The sequence below is a fragment of the Homarus americanus genome, unplaced genomic scaffold (genome assembly GCF_018991925.1).
Source record: "Homarus americanus isolate GMGI-L3 unplaced genomic scaffold, GMGI_Hamer_2.0 scaffold42818, whole genome shotgun sequence".
Taxonomy (NCBI): Eukaryota; Metazoa; Arthropoda; class Malacostraca; order Decapoda; family Nephropidae; genus Homarus; species Homarus americanus.
The window spans coordinates 1028155-1042501 of record NW_024741585.1 but is presented as its reverse complement, the minus strand read 5'-3'; the positions used below and the strand labels follow the sequence as shown (position 1 = coordinate 1042501).

General features: G+C 41.5%; 1 protein-coding gene across 3 annotated transcripts in view; it reads right to left on the bottom strand.

Moving 5' to 3' along the window:
* LOC121875971 (5-hydroxytryptamine receptor 1-like) overlaps nt 1-14347 on the bottom strand; it is a 40220-nt gene that overhangs the window by 23212 nt on the left and 2661 nt on the right. Inside the window, exon 3 of one of the 3 annotated variants that reach the window (XM_042380799.1) lies at nt 9190-9353. The exons of the other annotated variants lie outside the window; for them this stretch is intronic. The gene's annotated coding sequence lies outside the window, so the exon portion shown is untranslated. The remainder of the gene's footprint in view (nt 1-9189; nt 9354-14347) is intronic. 3 annotated transcript variants of the gene reach the window in all.

Sequence of the window (14347 nt, the reverse complement as noted above, 5' to 3'; positions counted from 1 at the left end):
TTTTTTATTATTTTACCCAGGGAAGAGAACAAGTCAATAATTAAGTGGATACTACGTTCCCTTCCACGATTAAAACCAACAAAATTCATCTCCTTTGATTGGTGTTATGATCCCAAGACGTATAGGAGATGTATAACTGAACACAATAATACTTAATTACCAGAACGGTCGGATTTTATCTTCCAAACCTAGATAAATGAGTTCTTCGTAAAGGGGGAGTCCCGAGATAACACCAGCATGTAACAAGACAAACGAACATTGAGCTTCATATCGAACTTATCACCACTAACTGTACTGACCAACCCAGGAGACAACACGACAGTCTCTGATAGCCCTCAAAATATCGGACAAAAGTTCTCTCCCCGTGATGAAACTGAGTCATGGGAATAAGTCTCCGAATTTACCTACCCTGGCTGCGGTTGTGCTGGTTCATCTCATTTGGGGTAGAAACTGCTTCATTTTGGGAGGGGTGCGAACTTTTGACCCCAACTGTACACTCGCACCAAAAAGTATCGGTGCAGGGTGTGATCGACGACTTCCGAAACGATACGTATACACTGTGATATGTCGGGAAGGTTGGTAGTGTATCCTCATAACCCCCCCTCCACTAGGTGTTGCCATATGGCTGACAATCAGTGTGTTTGTTTCCTCTTTTCGGATTGTTGCTTTGTGTCGACTGAATGATGAGCGAGGGGTCGGTCTCGGTGAACGTGGGTATAAAACAGAGGCAATATGAAGCAGTAGAGATCTACACATGCCAGACGACATGGAAACCTCAGAGGGAACACGAGGAGCTATTATTGCACTTCATAACGAAGGGTTCGGCGTCACAGATTAGCCAGCGGGTTGGTGTCCACAGGAACACCGCTGCACGATGGATTCGGCGATACCTCGAAACTGGTGCTACAGACGACAGGTCTCGGAGCGGCCGTCCACGCTGCACCACCCCTCAGGACGACCAGGTTGAGTGGTTTATTTGGTCGCATAAATTAATGTGGCAATATTCACAAGTATCACAAATAATTTTGTTAACAGGGAGCTCCTCATATTTCATACTTTCTATTTATCACTTCCCGACCTTATTTATAACGGTTTGCTTTACTTGACCAGGGCTGCCAACATACGGCTGGAACAACTCGCCTTTCCCAATACCTATCGTCACTGGTCTCAAATTATTCACACTACAGTATGCACCGATACTTTTTGTTGCGAGTGTACATACAGACACACTATAACCAGATCCTAAGATAAACACAGAATTACGATATAAACAAACACAGCGGTGCCACATCTCACAGCACGCGCCAGACACTGTACCAGGTGTTAGTGGAGGCGACTGTACATTGGGCTAAACCATGATATTCATTTTATTCGAATGCTTCATAGCTGTTCCACATTCATTACTTAAATCCTTAATCTCCTCAGCAAAGGATCCTTCTAGCTGACATTATCACATATATTGCTTTATCTACCTGGAGGAGGAGGTGGGGGTGCCGGGTGGATGATCTGAAAGTTCTGACACTGTGGAACTCAAACAGAGGAGCTAACTTAACCCTTTGTACCTGTCACTGTTGCAAATGTTTGCCAATATTATCAAAACCAATCAAATTCCAGATTTCACAAATGTCAAAATTCAGTATAATAGCTTGCTCAGGGGAGGAGGTGAGTGGGGTGAGTGGTTGAGTGGGGTGAGTGGGGTGAGGGGTTGAGTGGGGTGAGTGGGTGAGTGGGGTGAGTGGGTGAGGGGTGAGTGGGGTGAGGGGTTGAGTGGGGAGAGTGGGGTGAGGGGTTGAGTGGGTGAGTGGGGTGAGAGGATGAGTGGGTGAGGGCGGTGAGGGTTTAATTACAAGTTTGTTTTATTATAATTCTTTCTATCACAACAACAAACAGATATACAGTATATAAACATAAAATAACTCAAATACTTTTCTAATAGGAGCCATTTACCAAACACCATTATGCAGCTACACACAACGAGTACTAACACCAACAAAAGACTAGTGTATCAGTGTTAAGTCAACCCCAAAGCATATATAACTGTCGAAAGTGTGTACAGGCTGATGCGCTTTGTATACGTTCTTTACAGCCCATAACTCATGCTAACTGGTGTAGTCCCTCTCTCGTCAGTTTTCCCTCTCACAAACGCCTCTGGTCACTGTCACCCATGTTGTCACTGTTTCCCTTTTGATTACACTGTCCACTGTCCTTGCGTTACACGATTCATTTATAGTGTTAATCATCCGGGTTCTCTCACACTGTGTCTCTTTCTTCACTCTCATTGTCTCTCTCTCTCTCTCCTTCTAGTCTCACTCTTTTACTACTCTACATCTCATCATGTCTTTCATTGGCTCTTCACTTTCTATCTCTAGTCTCTCGTCTCTCACTTACTATCTGTAGTCTCTCAGTGTCTCGTTTCTCACTTCCTATCTCTAGTACCCCAGTCTCTCGTCTCTCACTTCCTACCTCTAGTCTCTCGTCTCTCACGTACTATCTGTAGTCTCTCAGTGTCTCGTTTCTCACTTTCTATCTCTAGTACCCCAGTCTCTCGTCTCTCACGTACTATCTCTAGTCTCTCGTCTCTCACCACAGACACATAAGCATCAACATCAGAGCCATCAACATAAGGACGCCGAGTAGTTCCCTCAGTGAGAAGTGGCCAATCCATCACCACTTTGTGTATCAGCTGAGCTTCAACCCTTTGTTTCCTACCGGGGAGAGGCGTCTGTCTGGCGAACACAGTCTACATTCTTCCAACCAGCTTTTTTTTTTTAGTTAATATTTTCTCTTACGTATCACTTTTTTTTTTTTACTTTTTTGATGTTTAGAATTAATTTATTTTTATTTTATTTGTAATGTTCTTTTGTAAATATATCCGTATATATTTCTTTGATATCAATGTTATTATAATGGTTTCTCTCTACTATTAATGGAGCCGTATTAAGTATTTCTTGTAGATAATTTTATGTAAAACAATACAAAAAATATTTTCTTGACATGACAGTATCTTTTGTGTATGTAAGCTCTCATTTTCTTTATCTATCACTATAAAACCAGCTGCGTCTAACAAAGACACCGTTGAATATAATTTGGGCCTGTCAAATAGAACCCTTAAAACTGTAATTAGGAAAAAACTTATTGATGAATTTGACGCAAGTTGACAAGTGCAAACAGGCACTAGTCGATCCATAGGTTACCATGATGAGATGTATCAAGTGAAACATGTATATGGAGCAAGTAACAAGATCACTAGATTACAAGATGTTGTAACCACTAGATTAAGGTTAGGATATAAGTACCTTTGGCAGTATGTTCCTCAAGCAGATGTAAACAAGACTAAATGTAAAGTGTATGGCCAGACATATGGCCACACACTTGAACACTACGTCCTCGACTGTGTGAAGATAGAACCTTTTAGGGACAGGTCCAAGCACACTGTGTGTGAAATGGCACAACACTTCATCTCTAATGGCAAGATAGCCGACATATTAAGATTGTATCCACTTTTTTGCACTTAGTAACTATATCAGTTCTCATGTATAGAACCAAACACACAATGTACTTGAATACCTCTCACGCAAATGTGACTAACAAAGTGTGCGGCCAGACATACTGCCTCACACGCCTGTACTCACGCATTTGTGAATAAGTTACCCTGTATAGAACTAAACAAATAATGTAAATGAAATGCTGTGTAACATTCAGTGCCATAATATCCTGACAACGGGGGTTAATTACTATGACCCGTTGTAAACTCTTCTCTGTAATCCTTTTGCGTTACCGCTCTCAGGATGAATGTGGGGTGCACAATAAAGTCGCCGCTGTAAGCGGCAAAATAAAAAATTAAACCCCTCTCACACCCTCACAACCCTCTCACACACCCTCACATCCCTCTCACATCACCCTCACATCCCCCTCACACACCCTCACAACCCTCTCACACCCTCACATCCCTCTCACACACCCTCACATCCCCCTCACACACCCTCACATCCCCCTCTCACACCCTCACATCCCTCTCACACACCCTCACATCCCTCTCACACACCCTCACATCCCTCTCACATCCCTCTCACATCCCCCTCACACACAGGTAAGCTACCCAAAAGCTCCTTCCTCACACCTTGTTGACATATCCTCTCGTCATGTTGAACCTTCTTGGTGTTACTTAACCTCGCTGTATCCCCAACTGTTAACCACTGCTGCCACTCACCCAGCTGTAATCTCAACGTCCATTCATGCTTTTGTACCCCCGTTACTTCTCCTCATTCTACTGTACTCCCAACTACCCCTCACTCTACTGTACCCTTTGCTACCCCTCGCCCTGATGTACCCTTTGCTACCCCTCACTCTACTGTACCCCTTGCTACCACTCACTCTACTGTACCCCACCTACACTCTAACCATCTCGATATAACCCTTTCCTCCCGATCTCCTTCGTCACTCACTAGCACCCAATCATCCAGTTAGACTCTAAACAACCAATCATCCCGCTTCAATCCACCAATCTCCAGTTTCCTCGCCAAATCTCACCAAATGGTCCTTCAACACCAGGTGGTATTTGAAATCTCTATGCATATTAAACCAAACCAATGAGAAAATGTTTATATTTTCAGATGGATCCAGTGAGACGGTGTATGTGTGTGTGTGTGTGTGTGTGTGTGTGTGTGTGTGTGGTTCAATACCTTACCCCCCAGACCCAAGCTTCCAAACCTAACCTAACCTTACCCCCTAGAACCAAGCTTCTTAGCCTAACCTAACCTAATTCCCCAGACCCGAGCTTCCTAACCTAACCTAACCTGTTTAAAAAATTTTGGGAGGGAGTTTACTTTATTATGACCTCAATTATTAGAAGATTGAACAATATGAAGTTTTGTGTTAATAATTATTTTTCTCTCGTGTCTTTTCATCTCATTCTATTTTTTTATCCCCTTCTCTTACCCTTTGCTTGTTCCTGTATTTATTCGTCCCTCCCTTTCTCCTATTTTTTACCTTCTATACTCTTATTATTATTTCTTCTTCATTTACATATCATTCCAGCATTGAAAAGCCATTTAGCAGGATATTAAAAACTGAGACACTTATCAATATTGAAATATTCCATAAATGAATCAAAATGAACATATGTAAATATCACTTGTCATCTCGCCAGGTGAGAGACAGGACAGGTGTATGTGAAATGACCTAATATAAACAGTAGCAGTATAGTGACACCTCTATTTAACGGACTAGAGGGAGAGGAAAGTCCGTTATGTCGAAGGTCCGGTTGTGTGTTGTGTTGTGTTGTGTTGTGTTGTGTTGTGTTGTGTTGTGTTGTGTTGTTAGTAAATTTTATATACCTGTAATTCAGTGTACATATATTCACAGACACATATACTGTACATATACATAGAATCATTGTCTGTGTATCTGTAAACTTGTTCATTTATAAATTTTTCAGTCTGTCAGTCTGATTTTTTTCTGTCAGTTCTTCTGGCTCATTTTTTTCTCTCTGTCAATCCATCTGTCACTTTTTTTAACCCAATCTGTTACCCTCAATACCTCCTCTGAATTAATATTTTAGCTACGTGATCCCTGAGAAAGTTCAGACCATAAGAATCAACTTTTACCCACAACAACACAGTACGGGGGGATGGAGGATGGGAGAGGGCGGGGTAAGAGGGGTGGGGGAGGAAGGTGAGGTAGGGGGAATGAGAAACTTTTACGATTGACTATTGAACCAAATTGCGTATAAGAAAAAAAAGTCGAAATGAAGCTGACTGGCTAAGTTATGATTGACCAACTTTCTTCACGAATATTAAATCAAAACTTTTCTCAATGTAAAGTTTGCAATTATCCGAAGCTAAAGCATATATATATATATATATATATATATATATATATATATATATATATATATATATATATATATATATATATATATATATATATATATATATATATATATATATATATATATATATATATATATATATGTATATATATATATTCATTTATTTATTTATTTTTTTTTTCATGTAGATCCACAATGAAAACGTGGATAAGATAAATCTTGATAAAATCACTGAAGCACTAATGTGGATGTCCTGACTACCTAGCAGGTCCCTCAGCATCCAAAGCTGACCCACCTCAGCTACCCATCCCTGGATGAGGTAGCTACTGCCATCAAACAGATGGAAAATAACAAAGCCTCAAGGCCTGATGGAATCCCAGCCAAGGTGTAAGAGGTGTATAAAGCAGGAGATCTCTGCTTATCAGCCAGTCAAACTGTGGCAACTACCGCGGGATCTCGCTGCTGTCCGCAGCCGGCAAGATTATTGCCGAGTCCTCCTGAACAGACTTCCTGAGGCGGAAAACTTCCTCCCAGAATCACAATGTGGCTTTAGACACTCAAGTGGCATCACTGACATGATCTTTGATGCCCGTTAGATACAGAAAAAGTGCAGAGAACAGCGTCGCGACCTATACATAGCTTTCATCGACCTAACCGAGGCCTTCGACTCGGTCAACAGGGAAGCCCTCTGGTGAACCCTTAGCCGTTTTGGCTACCCCCTAAAGTTCATCGCCATTGTGAGGCAACTCCACGATGGCATGAATGGCAGTGTCCTGCACAATGGCGCCCAGTCAGAGTTTTTCCCCATCCAAACAGGGGTTAAACAACTGGCACCAACTCTCTTTTCTACCCCGCCGGCAATTTAGCCGGCGGGGTGGACAGCGAGTACCGGGTAAAGGGGGTCTTTTCAATATAAGACGACTCCAGGCAAGAGCAAAGGTGTCGGCAACTTCCATAACTGAACTTCAGTATGCAGACGACCTCAACCTTGTTGCTCACACTGAACACGTCCTACAGGAGATCCTAAGCACCTATGCAGATGCGCCATGTTACCCGCAAGGACGACAGTAGAATGACCAAGCAGCTACTTCACATAACGCTGTCCACTACTGCCACCCCTCTGCCACCAACACATCCCTGCCCATTGCCACCCCTCTGCCAACACATCCCAGCCCACTCATACCCCATTGCCACCTCTTGCAACATAAAGGTTCTTCACAATTATCAAACTGAAAAGGTATAAGGATAGTTTTAAGAAAAACCTGAAAAGTACCAAATCGACCCCCTCACCTGGGAGATGATTACTCCACATCGTAGCGCTTGGAGGAGCACTACACGAGAAGGTGTCAATACTTTCAAGTTAGCCCGACTGCAAACCGAGGCAAACAAGCGCCAACGTCGGAAAGACGCTGCCACCGCCCCTCCCGCACCTGATGTAGCCCTCTACATGTGCAACATCTGTGACCGACCCTGCCGGTCCCGTATCGGCCACTTTAGTCACTTCAAAACTCACCAATGAAGGTGACATCCCGAATAACTCATATCATTGTATCTTAGCTGGGTGAACGTCATCCTCGATTCCGAGTGACAGCAACGTGGTAGTTGTGTGTTGCCAGGAGGAAGGAGGTTAAAAGCTGATAATATACAATAAAAAAAATCCATTTAAAGATATCACTATAATGGATATAGTCCGTTATATGAAGGTTTCACATTTAATGCACCTCGATATAGATGACTGTACACCCCTATATAGTCCGTTATATGAGGTTTCACATTTAATGCACCTCGATATAAAGGACTGTACACCCCTTTATAGTCCATTATATGAGGTTTCACATTTAATGCACCTCGATATAAAGGACTGTACACCCCTATATAGCCCGTTATATGAGGTTTCAAGTCTAATGGACCTTGAATACCGCTTATCATCACGTATCAGCATTTAACAGACACGATTGTTTATATTCCATTCATGCAGCTTAACAATAAAACAAAAAAAGAAAACCAGCTGCCATCAATTAAGCATTCAAGACAGATACAAAATAACGTCTGTATTTAGTATTTGTATTCATTGAGACAGAGTTATTTCTGTATTCGATAATTACCCTGAATAATTACGGTAGTTCAGGAACTCCCTAAAAAATAAGTAGGAATAAAGTTTGATAATTGTGAAGAAACTTTATGTGGCAAGAGGTGGCAATGGGGTATGAGTGGGCAGGGATGTGTTGGTGGCAGTAGTGGGCAGGGATGTGTTGTTGGCAGTAGTGGGCAGGGATGTGTTGGTGGCAGGAGTGGGCAGGGATGTGTTGGTGGCAGTAGTGGGCAGGGATGTGTTAGCAGGGAAGGTGGGAGGAGGAGTAAGACCCGTCATCTCCTGCCTCAGCCAGCCAGCAAATAGCGCCACTAACAAGTTAACTTCATTAACTCGCGCCACTTAACTCCCGACACAGTAGTACCAATCTCCTTAACTGCTGGTGTACACTCCCTCGCCTTGTGTACACTGTCTCTGAAGGCAAGTCATGCATTGTAGACACTTGATGCTGGTGTGTTCCTGTTGGCCAATTACTGAGGCGTAAAGACAACATTCTATTATATTTTACACATGGTAACTTCTCGTCTAATCTATTTAATTCTGTTTTTCCTTAATATAATGTTAACTATCCCATTGAACTATAACAAGACGTTACAACTGTAGGTTTGTGTGACAAGTTACTAAAAGGTTGTCTTAATACCTTCAGTAATAGCTCATTACCGTCACACAACACTGGGGGTACAGCTCACGTCAACATTAGTGCTGAGAGCAACAATTACACTAAAAGCCTTGGGACCAATGGTGAGTAAGTATACTGTAACCATATTGGACTTTGATAACTTGAGACACAATTATATTTTTTTTAAGGATTCTAAGATGGGTTGGGTTGGGTTGGGTTGGGTTGGGTTGGGTTGGGTTGGGTTGGGTTGGGTTGGGTTGGGTTGGGATGGGTTGGGATAGGTTGGGATGGGTTGGGATGGGTTGGGTTGGGTTGTGATTCGAGTGTGTCCTCCGTCACGCACGATGTGTTACTGATCTTATGCACTGAACGGGATATAGCTGGAACCTCATCTCGGGTCACCTTGAGAGCAACATCGGACTAACAGAGATAACAAGATTCACTGTGAAGCTGCTATTAGTTGTCACAAAGTTGGGTAACTGCTTGGCATAGTTCAAGCAGCTGCAACTTGGGAATATGATTTACCGAAGTTAATAACGGAGTGCGGTGGTTGAATGGATACAGAGCTCGTCTCCTATACTAAAGGTCGGTGGTTCGATCCTGAGGAAACTCCCAATTCACTCCTCTATAACGGGTAATACCACTAACTTTATAAATTGGGGAAATGAAGGCAGTTAAGTGTAGTACCGGCCATGCTGCCTCCTTGTGTACCGAAGGTTTAGTATGCTGTATCCGCACTGTCCTTAATAACAGGTAACGTTATATACCGAGACCTTCCTTCAACCTCTAGATACACATCCATCAAACTCACTCTGAAAAATGATCTTAAATTAATAAAACAGAATTGTGCCGCCATCTGTTGACGACCGGGGATAACAAGCTATTTCTCCACCTAAACTTATATAATTTAATTGTGTACATTTATATATGAATACAAATCGTGCTTTAATTTGTCCACACATTATCAGTCGGTAGTGTCAAACCAATAGACGTAGCGAGCATTGATGGGGCAGAGAGGGACAAGATTATTCTCGATATTAATTATTCACGATATTGATTTACATAATGATTTACATGCAAAGCTGCGTCGATTTACCTGAATAATTGTTAATACTCAAATTATAACCAGGCGTTGTGTTCAAGTTTTATAAATGCTAAACGACCGGAACGGCGCTCACAGAATGGTTACATTTTATTGACGAGAATGTTCAGAAAAACTCCAAATATTTAATTGACAAGTGAATTTCTCTTAGATTATAGAATTCCATCTCGTTAGTGGAAATAGTCTACTAACAACAACCACCACACACCACCACCACCACACACCACCACCACCACACACAACCACCACCACACACAACCAATACCACACACCACCACCACCACCACCACCACACCACCACCACCACACACCACCACCACCACACACCACCACCCCAATAACCACTTGTGTAGAGAGTTCGCTTTCTGCTGAATAAAATCATCTGGAGTTAACCCAATAAAATATTAAAAGCGGCGTCCCTATAGTGAAGGTGTTAGTGGAGATAGTCTATTGGAGGAGATAGTCTATTAGAGGAGATAGTCTACCAGGTTTAATTATCCATCACCATTCAGTCCTTCCGTAATAGTAACCGTCGGTAAGTACAATTAACTCAAGGAACACATTAAACCATCTCCAATTCGACAGTTAATCACCCTTAACCTAACCATAACTTTACTAACGACCTGTCACTATCTATCAATCACAATATATCACCGACAACCGGAGAAATAATTATCCGAAATTCACTAACTGAGATTAATTCCTCCTCGATTGAATACATTAGGAAACATAACATCCCGAGGTTTATGGTGATCAAGACTATACGTTCTCAGGTCTCCAGTGTACGCAGTTACCAAGCAGTCATCAGTTATTGGCAGTTCAGTAATAGAGGTTTAGTCACAGCTGGATTCTCACTGACCCCTTCACTATACACAGTAAATAGTTCAATTTATTAGTATAAACTAGTGTTAATATAATAATCACTTCAGAAGAACGATGCTTAAGTATGAGGTATAGGTGACGGTCAGTACCAGGTCGTCACCCTCTCTGCCAGCACTTGAGAGACCTCCATCGTTCTTGGATTAAAAGTTTGACGTTTTAAACCCACAAAATCCTTACCGATAGTGAATACACGAAACATAGTAAGTTATGACATAAATTTTTCTTTAAAAAACTTATTCATATTACACAGTTAGAGAAATAATTACTCTCTGACAGACTTTTTACTTCAGTGAGCACGTGTCGGCCAGAGGCGAAGCCAACAAAAGAGAGAGAGACTCGGTATGATGTATAATTCGTTCGCTGAAACGCCCACCGCTCTGTTGTTTGTTCTTGTATGCTGTCAAGTGAACGAAAAATTCTCTGGCATGCATTTCAATGCTGTTGGATCAGTGATTTCGCAAAACACATTATAATTTACTGTATAAGTGTGTGTGTAATATTACGGCGTGTGTTCCTGTGACCTCGTCTCTCCCTCAATAATATATATCACGCCTAAAAGGGTTTTGTAGTGTTTCCATAGACGCTTGAGTTTTAGTTTGCTGTAAACGTAGTTTCACACACACACGCACACACGCACACACGTACTCACGCACGCATTCCGTAACTTCCATTAACAAAAACTAATAATCACGAGTTTCCTTTTCCATCCTCTTAACTACAGTAGATTGTCTCCAACAGATGATAGGACTCTTACAAAACTCACTCCTTAGGCCACAAGACATCACCTACACACATTCTGAGATAGAGCTTTAGAAGACTTGGTTCCAGGGAGCGAAGACCTTAGCTTGCCTCAGGACAAAAACTTTTCTCTGGTCTCAGATGTGAGGCTGAAGAGGTTCATTTCTTGGATACGAGACTTATAGATTCCAGTTCAAGGAAGAAAAAGTCTTATATATGCTATTCCAGGTACGGTGATTTAGGTAAATGGTGGTGGTACAGTTAAGAAGGAATGGGTGAATGAAGAGGGTGAGGAGGATTAGATGCTAGGAGGAGGAGGAATGATTATTAAAGGAAGGAAGGGGAGGCGGTAGGGAGAGCAAGAGAGAGAGAGGAAAAGGGTGATTTATCATTGAGTGTGATGGATGGTGGGAGATGGTGTATATACGGGTCATAGGAAGGGAATCATGGATGGTGTAGGAGAGCACATATCCTGAAGGAGTGGGATAAAACAAAGCTGACAGTAGAATCCCATCTTATGTCTTCACCTATTGGGAGATAACCAACTCTATGACAACAATGTGTTTCTCGTGTTCCGGCCAAACCTGAGCTAAAACTTAAATAATCAACACCTACTTAGACCACCGCTTACCCATTTACCATTAACCCCTTAACTGTACCACCACTAACCTCTCTACCCACCCCTTTACTGTACCACCACTAACCTCTGCCCACCCTTTACTGTACCACCACTAACCTCTCTACCTACCCTTTACTGTACCGCCACTAACCTCTCTACCTACCCTTTACTGTACCACCACTAACCTCTACCTACCCCTTACTGTACCACAACTAACCTCTGCCCATCCTTTACTGTACCACCACTACCACCACTAACCTCTGCCCACCCTTTACTGTACCACCACTAACCTCTCTACCTACCCTTTACTGTACCGCCACTAACCTCTCTACCTACCCTTTACTGTACCACCACTAACCTCTACCTACCCCTTACTGTACCACCACTAACCTCTACCCACCCCTTTACTGTACCACCACTAACCTCTCTACCTACCCCTTACTGTACCACCACTAACCTCTATACCCACCCCTTACCCCTTACTGTACCACCACTAACCCACCCCTTACCTCTCAACCCTTTACTGCCACACACCAGCTCTCAAATGGAATGGCTCCCACAGTTAATATAATACAGTTTACTACATTAATATCAACGTATCCGGTCAACGTAACAAAGGGTTTAACTATCCATCACAAACAACTTAACTTTTGATGCCATGTTAATGATGCTTAGTGCACACAAATAGTTATGTTGCAGAGAATCATAATTGCAGGATGAGACTATACCGTGCATCATGGTGTTGAGGTGGATTTGGGTGGTAAGCTTTACAGGATTATTGAAATGTATATATTATAGTGTTAGAGTATAGCAATTGTTATATGTGTTTAATATATATATATATGTGTGTGTGTGTGTGTGTGTTCATCCAAGGTTGTCTGGTTGTCTGAATTTGATTGTGAATAGAATTGGTTATAGGAATAATCATACCTCGATGTTGGTGTCTTCTGATTACCTGTGTTATAATTACCTGTGTTATATCTACACGTGATATAATTACCTATGTTATGAATTACCTGTGTTAAGTTTAGTTGCCGAATTAAAAGACGTGAATAGGAGAGAGAGAGATATGAACGACTGACGAGAAATTTCGACTTAATGGATTTAACAGGAAGGTACAGAAGGGGAGGCTGGATAAAGAACGACGTCTGCTGCGATTAAAACTGAAAGGGATTGATGGATTTGATTTCATTGGTGCACTTACCATAGGAATAGTGATCGGAGGAGAGAAAGTGAAGCGATAGATGGAGAGGTGAGGTGAAAGTGAGAGAATGGAGGAGGAGAATTACTTGAGATTTAATTCTGTTTAATATTGATAATTCTGAGTATCGTAAGTATTGTAAGTATTCCATAGAGAGTTAAATACGATTAATGTGTATTATTATTATTATTATTATTATCATCATTATTATTATTATTGCTGTTGTTGTTATTATCCTCCCACTTGACGCCTCCACTGTGACTGACGCCGCGGAATATACAAACATACGCACTCCAGAAACCTGATTTTATATTAACTATCACTTTATATCACGACAAAGTTACTCTAAGGTTCATGTTATTTGTGGTTAATGCAAAAGAAACTGATTTGTATTGAAAAATGTATAATTCTCTTGTTAGTTATTCATGAGGTATTTTATTCATTAGCTAAGATGTTTGTGTGGTTTTTTTTTTGGGGGGGGGAGGGGTCATGTGCCTCACTGGGTCATGGAGAGGCGGTTTTCTTTTTAGGAATCAACTCCCAAAGCATAATACATTCAGATAATTGAAGGAATAACCCCACAAACATCAAAACTCTATTAGACCAACAACCAATAACCCAACACTGATATAGTTAATATTATTTACATTATAAAATTAACCTCATGAAATAATCAGAATAATTAGTAGGGATTTTCCGCCCAACTGAACTTTCCGCCATTCTAGTGAGGGGATCTGTCGCTCACTCAGGGGAAGGCCATGCAGCTCGGCGGGTATTGGAATCCTATATTTTTCTTTTAATGAAGCCAGATAAATCCATGATGTTCCTCCTCAGCCATGAAAGGAAGAGAAGACCAGACGCAGTAACTTTGTGCGGCTGACGAAGGATTAGGACTCCATAATGATATAAATAGTAATGATTCTTATTTGCTCATATTAATGGTGATATTATAAATTAATTAACTGTATGTAAGTTAGTAAGTATGTAAGTTAGGAATGATTAATCTACATTTTGCAACTCATTAACCCAAAAAAAATCAAATTCTAATATACTCGTATACCACAACGCTTCTAAAATAAAGATACCAACACGACAAAGTTAAAAATCAAGTACTGTCGTATCATAAACAGTGACCTAAGAACAGGTAAAATATTCTCACCTGTAAAGTAACTTACACCTGGACTCCTCTTAATTAATAACACCACACGAGACGTTACTCTCATTCTCTCACTCAGGTGTGGTGATGAAGAGGGCAATGATTAGA